The sequence below is a fragment of the Labrus mixtus genome, chromosome 16, assembly GCF_963584025.1.
Source record: "Labrus mixtus chromosome 16, fLabMix1.1, whole genome shotgun sequence".
NCBI classification, from domain to species: domain Eukaryota; kingdom Metazoa; phylum Chordata; class Actinopteri; order Labriformes; family Labridae; genus Labrus; species Labrus mixtus.
Window position 1 is genome coordinate 27840132 of NC_083627.1, and position 13946 is coordinate 27854077.

The following is a 13946-nucleotide window of genomic DNA, read 5'->3' on the forward strand; positions in this document are numbered from 1 at the left end:
AATTTCTTCATGAAAATTTTCAACTTTTTTGAAGCCGAATTTCTTCATGAATATTTTCAACTTTTTTGAAGCCCAAATACTTCATGAAAATTTTCAACTTTTTTGAAGCCGAATCTCTTCATGAAAATTTTAAACTTTTTTGAAGCCGAATTTCTTCATGAAAATTTAAAAAAAATTTCAAGCCCAAATACTTCATGAAAATTTTCAACTTTTTTGAAGCCGAATTTCTTCATGAATATTTTCAACTTTTTTGAAGCCCAAATACTTCATGAAAATTTTCAACTTTTTTGAAGCCGAATTTCTTCATGAAAATTTTCAACTTTTTTGAAGCCGAATTTCTTCATGAATATTTTCAACTTTTTTGAAGCCCAAATACTTCATGAAAATTTTCAACTTTTTTGAAGCCGAATTTCTTCAAGAATTCTTTCAATTGACCCACCCCCCTCATGAAAAAGTTGAAAAAAGACGAAACACCCCCCTCTTAAGAAAAAGTTGAAAAAAGACGAAACATCCCCCCCTTGCGAAAACTTTTTTGAAGCCGAATTTCTTCATGAAAATTTTCAACTTTTTTGAAGCCGAATTTCTTCATGAATATTTTCAACTTTTTTGAAGCCCAAATACTTCATGAAAATTTTCAACTTTTTTGAAGCCCAAATACTTCATGAAAATTTTCAACTTTTTTGAAGCCCAAATACTTCATGAAAATTTTCAACTTTTTTGAAGCCGAATTTCTTCATGAAAATTTTAAACTTTTTTGAAGCCGAATTTCTTCATGAATATTTTCAACTTTTTTGAAGCCCAAATACTTCATGAAAATTTTCAACTTTTTTGAAGCCGAATTTCTTCATGAAAATTTTAAACTTTTTTGAAGCCGAATTTCTTCATGAATATTTTCAACTTTTTTGAAGCCCAAATACTTCATGAAAATTTTCAACTTTTTTTAAGCCCAAATACTTCATGAAAAATTTCAATTGACCAACCCCCCCATATGAAAAAGTTGAAAAAAGAGGAAACACCCCCCCTTACGAAAAAGTTGAAAAAAGACAAAACACCCCCCCTTGTGAAAACTTTTTTGAAGACGAATTTCTTCATTAAAATTTTCAACTTTTTCGAAGCCCAAATACTTCATGAAAATTTTCATCTTTTTTGAAGCCGAATTTCTTCATGAAAATTTTAAACTTTTTTGAAGCCGAATTTCTTCATGAAAATTTAAAACATTTTTGAAGCCCAAATACTTCATGAAAATTTTCAACTTTTTTGAAGCCGAATTTCTTCATGAATATTTTCAATTGACCCACCCCCCCTCACGAAAAAGTTGAAAAAGGACGAAACACCCCCCTCTTACGAAAAAGTTGAAAAAAGACGAAACACCCCCCCCTTACGAAAAAGTTGAAAAACGACGAAACACCCCCCCCTCGTGAAAACTTTTTTGAAGCCGAATTTCTTCATGAAAATTTTCAACTTTTTTGAAGCCCAAATACTTCATGAAAATTTTCAACTTTTTTGAAGCCGAATTTCTTCATGAAAATTAAAAAAAATTTTGAAGCCCAAATACTTCATGAAAATTTTCAACTTTTTTGAAGCCGAATTTCTTCATGAATATTTTCAACTTTTTTGAAGCCCAAATACTTCATGAAAATTTTCAACTTTTTTGAAGCCCAAATACTTCATGAAAACGTTCAACTTTTTTGAAGCCGAATTTCTTCATGAAAATTTTCAACTTTTTTGAAGCCCAAATACTTCATGAAAATTTTCAACTTTTTTGAAGCCCAAATACTTCATGAAAAATTTCAATTGACCAACCCCCCCATATGAAAAAGTTGAAAAAAGAGGAAACACCCCCCCTTACGAAAAAGTTGAAAAAAGACGAAACACCCCCCCTTGCGAAAACTTTTTTGAAGCCGAATTTCTACATGAAAATTTTCAACTTTTTTGAAGCCCAAATACTTCATGAAAATTTTCATCTTTTTTGAAGCCGAATTTCTTCATGAAAATTTTAAACTTTTTTGAAGCCGAATTTCTTCATGAAAATTTAAAACATTTTTGAAGCCCAAATACTTCATGAAAATTTTCAACTTTTTTGAAGCCGAATTTCTTCATGAATATTTTCAATTGACCCACCCCCCCTCACGAAAAAGTTGAAAAAAGACGAAACACCCCCCCTTACGAAAAAGTTGAAAAAAGACGAAACACCCCCCCCTTACGAAAAACTTGAAAAAAGACGAAACACCCCCCCCTCGCGAAAACTTTTTTGAAGCCGAATTTCTTCATGAAAATTTTCAACTTTTTTGAAGCCTGAATACTTCATGAAAATTTTCAACTTTTTTGAAGCCGAATTTCTTCATGAATACTTTCAATTGACCCACCCCCCTCACGAAAAAGTTGAAAAAAGACGAAACTCCCCCCTCTTACGAAAAAGTTGAAAAAAGACGAAACACCCCCCCCTTGCGAAAACTTTTTTGAAGCCGAATTTCTTCATGAAAATTTTCAACTGTTTTGAAGCCGAATTTCTTCATGAATATTTTCAACTTTTTTGAAGCCCAAATACTTCATGAAAATTTTCAACTTTTTTGAAGCCCAAATACTTCATGAAAATTTTCAACTTTTTTGAAGTCGAATTTCTTCATGAAAATTTTAAAGTTTTTTGAAGCCGAATTTCTTCATGAAAATTTTAAAGTTTTTTGAAGCCGAATTTCTTCATGAAAATTTAAAACATTTTTGAAGCCCAAATACTTCATGACAATTTTCAACCTTTTTGAAGCCGAATTTCTTCATGAATATTTTCAATTGACCCACCCCCCCTCACGAAAAAGTTGAAAAAAGACGAAACACCCCCCCCTTATGAAAAAGTTGAAAAAAGACTTAACACCCCCCCTTGCGAAAACTTTTTTGAAGCCGAATTTCTTCATGAAAATTTTCAACTTTTTTGAAGCCCAAATACTTCATGAAAATTTACAACTTTTTTGAAGCCGAATTTCTTCATGAATACTTTCAATTGACCCACCCCCCTCACGAAAAAGTTGAAAAAAGACGAAACACCCCCCCTTACGAAAAAGTTGAAAAAAGACGAAACACCCCCCCTTGCGAAAACTTTTTTGAAGCCGAATTTCTTCATGAAAATTTTCAACTTTTTTGAAGCCCAAATACTTCATGAAAATTTTCAACTTTTTTGAAGCCGAATTTCTTCATGAAAATTTTAAACTTTTTTGAAGCCGAATTTCTTCATGAAAATTTAAAACATTTTTGAAGCCCAAATACTTCATGAAAATTTTCAACCTTTTTGAAGCCGAATTTCTTCATGAAAATTTTCAACTTTTTTGAAGCCGAATTTCTTCATGAAAATTTAAAACATTTTTGAAGCCCAAATACTTCATGAAAATTTTCAACTTTTTTGAAGCCGAATTTCTTCATGAATATTTTCAATTGACCCACCCCCCCTCACGAAAAAGTTGAAAAAAGACGAAACACCCCCCTCTTACGAAAAAGTTGAAAAAAGACAAAACACCCCCCCTTACGAAAAAGTTGAAAAAAGACGAAACACCCCCCCCTTACGAAAAACTTGAAAAAAGACGAAACACCCCCCCCTCGCGAAAACTTTTTTGAAGCCGAATTTCTTCATGAAAATTTTCAACTTTTTTGAAGCCTGAATACTTCATGAAAATTTTCAACTTTTTTGAAGCCGAATTTCTTCATGAATACTTTCAATTGACCCACCCCCCTCACGAAAAAGTTGAAAAAAGACGAAACTCCCCCCTCTTACGAAAAAGTTGAAAAAAGACGAAACACCCCCCCCTTACGAAAAAGTTGAAAAAAGACGAAACACCCCCCCTTGCGAAAACTTTTTTGAAGCCGAATTTCTTCATGAAAATTTTCAACTTTTTTGAAGCCCAAATACTTCATGAAAATTTTCAACTTTTTTGAAGCCGAATTTCTTCATGAATATTTTCTACTTTTTTGAAGCCCAAATACTTCATGAAAATTTTCAACTTTTTTGAAGCCGAATCTCTTCATGAAAATTTTAAACTTTTTTGAAGCCGAATTTCTTCATGAAAATTTAAAAAAAATTTCAAGCCCAAATACTTCATGAAAATTTTCAACTTTTTTGAAGCCGAATTTCTTCATGAATATTTTCAACTTTTTTGAAGCCCAAATACTTCATGAAAATTTTCAACTTTTTTGAAGCCGAATTTCTTCATGAAAATTTTCAACTTTTTTGAAGCCGAATTTCTTCATGAATACTTTTAATTGACCCACCCCCCTCACGAAAAAGTTGAAAAAAGACGAAACACCCCCCCCTTTCGAAAAAGTTGAAAAAAGACGAAACACCCCCCCCTTGCGAAAACTTTTTTGAAGCCGAATTTCTTCATGAAAATTTTCAACTTTTTTGAAGCCGAATTTCTTCATGAAAATTTTCAACTTTTTTGAAGCCCAAATACTTCATGAAAATTTTCAACTTTTTTGAAGCCGAATTTCTTCATGAAAATTTTCAACTTTTTTGAAGCCCAAATACTTCATGAAAATTTTCAACTTTTTTGAAGCCGAATTTCTTCATGAAAATTTTCAACTTTTTTGAAGCCCAAATACTTCATGAAAATTTTCAACTTTTTTGAAGCCGAATTTCTTCATGAATATTTTCAACTTTTTTGAAGCCCATATACTTCCTGAAAATTTTCAACTTTTTTGAAGTCCAAATACTTCATGAAAATTTTCAACTTTTTTGAAACCCCCCCCTTGCGAAAACTTTTTTGAAGCCGAATTTCTTCATGAAAATTTTCAACTTTTTTGAAGCCGAATTTCTTCATGAAAATTTTCAACTTTTTTGAAGCCCAAATACTTCATGAAAACGTTCAACTTTTTTGAAGCCGAATTTCTTCATGAAAATTTTCAACTTTTTTGAAGCCCAAATACTTCATGAAAATTTTCAACTTTTTTGAAGCCCAAATACTTCATGAAAAATTTCAATTGACCAACCCCCCCATATGAAAAAGTTGAAAAAAGAGGAAACACCCCCCCTTACGAAAAAGTTGAAAAAAGACGAAACACCCCCCCTTGCGAAAACTTTTTTGAAGCCGAATTTCTTCATGAAAATTTAAAACATTTTTGAAGCCCAAATACTACATGAAAATTTTCAACTTTTTTGAAGCCGAATTTCTTCATGAATACTTTCAATTGACCCACCCCCCTCACGAAAAAGTTGAAAAAAGACGAAATACCCCCCTCTTACGAAAAAGTTGAAAAAAGACGATACAACCCTTACGAAAAAGTTGAAAAAAGACGAAACACCCCACCCTTGCGAAAACTTTTTTGAAGCCGAATTTCTTCATGAAAATTTTCAACTTTTTTGAAGCCCAAATACTTCATGAAAATTTTCAACTGTTTTGAAGCCGAATTTCTTCATGAAAATTTTAAACTTTTTTGAAGCCGAATTTCTTCATGAAAATTTAAAAAAATTTTCAAGCCGAATTTCTTCATGAAAATTTTAAACTTTTTTGAAGCCGAATTTCTTAATGAAAATTTTCAACTTTTTTGAAGCCCAAATACTTCATGAAAATTTTCAACTTTTTTGAAGCCGAATTTCTTCATGAAAATTTTCAACTTTTTTGAAGCCGAATTTCTTCATGAAAATTTAAAAAAAATTTCAAGCCCAAATACTTCATGAAAATTTTCAACTTTTTTGAAGCCGAATTTCTTCATGAATACTTTCAATTGACCCACCCCCCTCACGAAAAAGTTGAAAAAAGACGAAACACCCCCCCTTTACGAAAAAGTTGAAAAAAGACGAAACACCCCCCCCTTACGAAAAAGTTGAAAAAAGACGAAACACCCCCCCCTTGCGAAAACTTTTTTGAAGCCGAATTTCTTCATGAAAATTTTCAACTGTTTTGAAGCCGAATTTCTTCATGAATATTTTCAACTTTTTTGAAGCCCAAATACTTCATGAAAATTTTCAACTTTTTTGAAGCCCAAATACTTCATGAAAATTTTCAACTTTTTTGAAGCCGAATTTCTTCATGAATACTTTCAATTGACCCACCCCACTCACGAAAAAGTTGAAAAAAGACGAAACTCCCCCCTCTCACGAAAAAGTTGAAAAAAGACGAAACACCCCCCCCCTTACGAAAAAGTTGAAAAAAGACGAAACACCCCCCCCTTGCGAAAACTTTTTTGAAGCCGAATTTCTTCATGAATGTTTTCAATTGACCCACCCCCTCACGAAAAAGTTGAAAAAAGACGAAACACCCCCCCTTACGAAAAAGTTGAAAAAAGACGAAACACCCCCCCCTTGCGAAAACTTTTTTGAAGCCGAATTTCTTCATGAAAATTTTCAACTTTTTTGGAGCCCAAATACTTCATGAAAATTTTCAACTGTTTTGAAGCCGAATTTCTTCAAGAAAATTTTAAACTTTTTTGAAGCCGAATTTCTTCATGAAAATTTAAAAAAAATTTCAAGCCCAAATACTTCATGAAAATTTTCAACTTTTTTGAAGCCGAATTTCTTCATGAAAATTTTAAACTTTTTTGAAGACGAATTTCTTAATGAAAATTTTCAACTTTTTTGAAGCCCAAATACTTCATGAAAATTTTCAACTTTTTTGAAGCCGAATTTCTTCATGAAAATTTTCAACTTTTTTGAAGCCGAATTTCTTCATGAAAATTTAAAAAGAATTTCAAGCCCAAATACTTCATGAAAATTTTCAACTTTTTTGAAGCCGAATTTCTTCATGAAAATTTTCAACTTTTTTGAAGCCCAAATACTTCATGAAAATTTTCAACTGTTTTGAAACCGAATTTCTTCATGAAAATTTTAAACTTTTTTGAAGCCGAATTTCTTCATGAAAATTTAAAAAAATTTTCAAGCCGAATTTCTTCATGAAAATTTTAAACTTTTTTGAAGCCGAATTTCTTAATGAAAATTTTCAACTTTTTTGAAGCCCAAATACTTCATGAAAACTTTCAACTTTTTTGAAGCCGAATTTCTTCATGAAAATTTTCAACTTTTTTGAAGCCGAATTTCTTCATGAAAATTTAAAAAAAATTTCAAGCCCAAATACTTCATGAAAATTTTCAACTTTTTTGAAGCCGAATTTCTTCATGAAAATTTTAAACTTTTTTGAAGCCGAATTTCTTAATGAAAATTTTCAACTTTTTTGAAGCCCAAATACTTCATGAAAATTTTCAACTTTTTTGAAGCCGAATTTCTTCATGAAAATTTTCAACTTTTTTGAAGCCCAAATACTTCATGAAAATTTTCATCTTTTTTGAAGCCAAATTTCTTCATGAATATTTTCAATTGACCCACCCCCGCTAACGAAAAAGTTGAAAAAAGACGACACACCCCCCCCTTACGAAAAAGTTGAAAAAAGACGAAACACCCCCCCCCTTACGAAAACTTTTTTGAAGCCGAATTTCTTCATGAAAATTTTAAACTTTTTTGAAGCCTCAATACTTCATGAAAATTTTAAACTTTTTTGAAGCCGAATTTCCTCATGAATATTTTCAACCTTTTTGAAGCCGAATTTCTTCATGAAAATTTTCAACTTTTTTGAAGTCTAAATACTACATGAAAATTTTAATCTTTTTTGAAGCCGCATTTCTTCATGAATATTTTCAACCTTTTTGAAGCCGAATTTCTTCATGAATATTTTCAATTGACCCACCCCCCCTCACGAAAAAGTTGAAAAAAGACGAAACACCCCCCTCTTACGAAAAAGTTGAAAAAAGACGAAACACCCCCCCTTTACGAAAAAGTTGAAAAAAGACGAAACACCCCCCCCTTACGAAAAAGTTGAAAAAAGACGAAACACCCCCCCCTTGCGAAAACTTTTTTGAATCCGAATTTCTTCATGAAAATTTTCAACTTTTTTGAAGCCTAAATACTTCATGAAAATTTTCATCTTTTTTGAAGACAAATTTCTTCATGAATATTTTCAATTGACCCACCCCCGCTTACGAAAAAGTTGAAAAAAGACGAAACACCCCCCCTTACGAAAAAGTTGAAAAAAGACGAAACACCCCCCCTCACGAAAAATTGAAAAAAGACGAAACACCTCCCCCTTACGAAAACTTTTTTGAAGCCGAATTTCTTCATGAATATTTTCAACCTTTTTGAAGCCGAATTTCTTCATGAAAATTTTCAACTTTTTTGAAGCCCAAATACTTCATGAAAATCTTCAACTTTTTTGAAGCCGAATTTCTTCATGAATACTTTCAATTGACCCACCCCCCTCACGAAAAAGTTGAAAAAAGACGAAACACCCCCCTCTTACGAAAAAGTTGAAAAAAGACGAAACACCCCCACCTTACGAAAAAGTTGAAAAAACACGAAACACCCCCCCTTACGAAAAAGTTGAAAAAAGACGAAACACCCCCCCTCACGAAAAATTTGAAAAAAGACGAAACACCTCCCCCTTACGAAAACTTTTTTGAAGCCGAATTTCTTCATGAAAATTTTCAACTTTTTTGAAGCCTAAATACTTCATGAAAATTTTAAACTTTTTTGAAGCCGAATTTCTTCATGAATATTTTCAACCTTTTTGAAGCCGAATTTCTTCATGAAAATTTTAAACTTTTTTGAAGCCCAAATACTTCATGAAAATTTTTAACTTTTTTGAAGCCGAATTTCTTCATGAATATTTTCAATTGACCCACCCCCCTCACGAAAAAGTTGAAAAAAGACGAAACACCCCCCTCTTACGAAAAAGTTGAAAAAAGACGAAACACCCCCCCCTCACGAAAAAGTTGAAAAAAGACGAAACACCCCCCCCTTAGGAAAAAGTTGAAAAAATACGAAACACCCCCCCCTCGCGAAAACTTTTTTGAAGCCGAATTTCTTCATGAAAATTTTCAACTTTTTTGAAGCCCAAATACTTCATGAAAATTTTCAACTTTTTTGAAGCCGAATTTCTTCATGAATACTTTCAATTGACCCACCCCCTCACGAAAAAGTTGAAAAAAGACGAAACACCACCCTCTTACGAAAAAGTTGAAAAAAGACGAAACACCCCCCCCTTACGAAAAAGTTGAAAAAAAACGAAACACCCCCCCTTACGAAAAAGTTGAAAAAAGACGAAACACCCCCCCTCACGAAAAAGTTGAAAAAAGACGAAACACCTCCCCCTTACGAAAACTTTTTTGAAGCCTAAATACTTCATGAAAATTTTCAACTTTTTTGAAGTTGAATTTCTTCATGAATATTTTCAATTGACCCACCCCCCTCACGAAAAAGTTGAAAAAAGACGAAACACACCCCTCTTACGAAAAAGTTGAAAAAAGACGAAACACCCTTGCGAAAACTTTTTTGAATCCGAATTTCTTCATGAAAATTTTCAACTTTTTTGAAGCCCAAATACTTCATGAAAATTTTCAACTTTTTTGAAGCCGAATTTCTTCATGAATACTTTCAATTGACCCACCCCCCTCACGAAAAAGTTGAAAAAAGACGAAACACCCCCCCTTACGAAAAAGTTGAAAAAAGACGAAACACCCCCCCTCACGAAAAAGTTGAAAAAAGATGAAACACCTCCCCCTTACGAAAACTTTTTTGAAGCCGAATTTCTTCATGAAAATTTTCAACTTTTTTGAAGCCGAAATACTTCATGAAAATTTTCAACTTTTTTGAAGTTGAATTTCTTCATGAATATTTTCAATTGACCCACCCCCCTCACGAAATAGTTGAAAAAAGACGAAACACACCCCTCTTACGAAAAAGTTGAAAAAAGACGAAACACCCTTGCGAAAACTTTTTTGAATCCGAATTTCTTCATGAAAATTTTCAACTTTTTTGAAGCCCAAATACTTCATGAAAATTTTCAACTTTTTTGAAGCCGAATTTCTTCATGAATACTTTCAATTGACCCACCCCCCTCACGAAAAAGTTGAAAAAAGACGAAACACCCCCCCTTACGAAAAAGTTGAAAAAAGACGAAACACCCCCCCTCACAAAAAAGTTGAAAAAAGATGAAACACCTCCCCCTTACGAAAACTTTTTTGAAGCCGAATTTCTTCATGAAAATTTTCAACTTTTTTGAAGCCGAAGTACTTCATCAAAATTTTAAACTTTTTTGAAGCCGAATTTCTTCATGAATATTTTCAACCTTTTTGAAGCCGAATTTCTTCATGAAAATTTTCAACTTTTTTGAAGCCCAAATACTTCATGAAAATCTTCAACTTTTTTGAAGCCGAATTTCTTCATGAATACTTTCAATTGACCCACCCCCCTCACGAAAAAGTTGAAAAAAGACGAAGCACCCCCCTCTTACGAAAAAGTTGAAAAAAGACGAAACACCCCCACCTTACGAAAAAGTTGAAAAAACACGAAACACCCCCCCTTACGAAAAAGTTGAAAAAAGACGAAACACCCCCCCTCACAAAAAAGTTGAAAAAAGATGAAACACCTCCCCCTTACGAAAACTTTTTTGAAGCCGAATTTCTTCATGAAAATTTTCAACTTTTTTGAAGCCGAAATACTTCATCAAAATTTTAAACTTTTTTGAAGCCGAATTTCTTCATGAATATTTTCAACCTCTTTGAAGCCGAATTTCTTCATGAAAATTTTCAACTTTTTTGAAGCCCAAATACTTCATGAAAATCTTCAACTTTTTTGAAGCCGAATTTCTTCATGAATACTTTCAATTGACCCACCCCCCTCACGAAAAAGTTGAAAAAAGACGAAGCACCCCCCTCTTACGAAAAAGTTGAAAAAAGACGAAACACCCCCACCTTACGAAAAAGTTGAAAAAACACGAAACACCCCCCCTTACGAAAAAGTTGAAAAAAGACGAAACACCCCCCCTCACGAAAAATTTGAAAAAAGACGAAACACCTCCCCCTTACGAAAACTTTTTTGAAGCCGAATTTCTTCATGAAAATTTTCAACTTTTTTGAAGCCTAAATACTTCATGAAAATTTTAAACTTTTTTGAAGCCGAATTTCTTCATGAATATTTTCAACCTTTTTGAAGCCGAATTTCTTCATGAAAATTTTAAACTTTTTTGAAGCCCAAATACTTCATGAAAATTTTTAACTTTTTTGAAGCCGAATTTCTTCATGAATATTTTCAATTGACCCACCCCCCTCACGAAAAAGTTGAAAAAAGACGAAACACCCCCCTCTTACGAAAAAGTTGAAAAAAGACGAAACACCCCCCCCTCACGAAAAAGTTGAAAAAAGACGAAACACCCCCCCCTTAGGAAAAAGTTGAAAAAATACGAAACACCCCCCCCTTGCGAAAACTTTTTTGAAGCCGAATTTCTTCATGAAAATTTTCAACTTTTTTGAAGCCTAAATACTTCATGAAAATTTTCAACTTTTTTGAAGTTGAATTTCTTCATGAATATTTTCAATTGACCCACCCCCCTCACGAAAAAGTTGAAAAAAGACGAAACACACCCCTCTTACGAAAAAGTTGAAAAAAGACGAAACACCCTTGCGAAAACTTTTTTGAATCCGAATTTCTTCATGAAAATTTTCAACTTTTTTGAAGCCCAAATACTTCATGAAAATTTTCAACTTTTTTGAAGCCGAATTTCTTCATGAATACTTTCAATTGACCCACCCCCCTCACGAAAAAGTTGAAAAAAGACGAAACACCCCCCCTTACGAAAAAGTTGAAAAAAGACGAAACACCCCCCCTCACGAAAAAGTTGAAAAAAGATGAAACACCTCCCCCTTACGAAAACTTTTTTGAAGCCGAATTTCTTCATGAAAATTTTCAACTTTTTTGAAGCCGAAATACTTCATGAAAATTTTCAACTTTTTTGAAGTTGAATTTCTTCATGAATATTTTCAATTGACCCACCCCCCTCACGAAAAAGTTGAAAAAAGACGAAACACACCCCTCTTACGAAAAAGTTGAAAAAAGACGAAACACCCTTGCGAAAACTTTTTTGAATCCGAATTTCTTCATGAAAATTTTCAACTTTTTTGAAGCCCAAATAATTCATGAAAATTTTAAATTTTTTTGAAGCCGAATTTCTTCATGAATACTTTCAATTGACCCACCCCCCTCACGAAAAAGTTGAAAAAAGACGAAACACCCCCCCTTACGAAAAAGTTGAAAAAAGACGAAACACCCCCCCTCACGAAAAAGTTGAAAAAAGATGAAACACCTCCCCCTTACGAAAACTTTTTTGAAGCCGAATTTCTTCATGAAAATTTTCAACTTTTTTGAAGCCGAAATACTTCATCAAAATTTTAAAATTTTTTGAAGCCGAATTTCTTCATGAATATTTTCAACCTTTTTGAAGCCGAATTTCTTCATGAAAATTTTAAACTTTTTTGAAGCCCAAATACTTCATGAAAATTTTAAACTTTTTTGAAACTGAATTTCTTCATGAATATTTTCAATTGACCCACCCCCGCTTAGGAAAAAGTTGAAAAAAGACGAAACACCCCCCCTTACGAAAAAGTTGAAAAAAGACGAAACACCCCCCCTCACGAAAAAGTTGAAAAAAGATGAAACACCTACCCCTTACGAAAACTTTTTTGAAGCCGAATTTCTTCATGAAAATTTTCAACTTTTTTGAAGCCGAAATACTTCATCAAAATTTTAAACTTTTTTGAAGCCTAATTTCTTCATGAATATTTTCAACCTTTTTGAAGCCGAATTTCTTCATGAAAATTTTAAACTTTTTTGAAGCCCAAATACTTCATGAAAATTTTTAACTTTTTTGAAGCCGAATTTCTTCATGAATATTTTCAATTGACCCACCCCCGCTTACGAAAAAGTTGAAAAAAGACGAAACACCCCCCCTTACGAAAAAGTTGAAAAAAGACGAAACACCCCCCCTCACGAAAAAGTTGAAAAAAGACGAAACACCTCCCCCCTACGAAAACTTTTTTGAAGCCGAATTTCTTCATGAAAATTTTCAACTTTTTTGAAGCCTAAATACTTCATGAAAATTGTAATCTTTTTTGAAGCCGAATTTCTTCATGAATATTTTCAACCTTTTTGAAGCCGAATTTCTTCATGAAAATTTTAAACTTTTTTGAAGCCCAAATACTTCATGAAAATTTTCAACTTTTTTGAAGCCGAATTTCTTCATGAATATTTTCAATTGACCCACCCCCCCTCACGAAAAAGTTGAAAAAAGACGAAACACCCCCCTCTTACGAAAAAGTTGAAAAAAGACGAAACACCCCCCCTTTACGAAAAAGTTGAAAAAAGACGAAACACCCCCCCCTTGCGAAAACTTTTTTGAAGCCGAATTTCTTCATGAATACTTTCAATTGACCCACCCCCCTCACGAAAAAGTTGAAAAAAGACGAAACACCCCCCCTCACGAAAAAGTTGAAAAAAGACGAAACACCTCCCCCTTACGAAAACTTTTTTGAAGCCGAATTCCTTCATGAAAATTTTAAACTTTTTTGAAGCCCAAATACTTCATGAAAATTTTCAACTTTTTTGAAGCCGAATTTCTTCATGAATATTTTCAATTGACCCACCCCCCCTCACGAAAAAGTTGAAAAAAGACGAAACACCCCCCCCTTACGAAAAAGTTGAAAAAAGACGAAACACCCCCCCTCACGAAAAAGTTGAAAAAAGACGAAACACCTCCCCCTTACGAAAACTTTTTTGAAGCCGAATTTCTTCATGAAAATTTTAAACTTTTTTGAAGCCTCAATAATTCATGAAAATTTTAAACTTTTTTGAAGCCGAATTTCTTCATGAATATTTTCAACCTTTTTGAAGCCGAATTTCTTCATAAAAATTTTAAACTTTTTTAAAGCCCAAATACTTCATGAAAATTTTCAAGTTTTTTGAAGCCGAATTTCTTCATGAATATTTTCAATTGACCCACCCCCCCTCACGAAAAAGTTGAAAAAAGACGAAACACCCCCCCTTACGAAAAAGTTGAAAAAAGACGAAACACCCCCCCTCACGAAAAAGTTGAAAAAAGACGAAACACCTCCACCTTACGAAAACTTTTTTGAAGCCGAATTTCTTC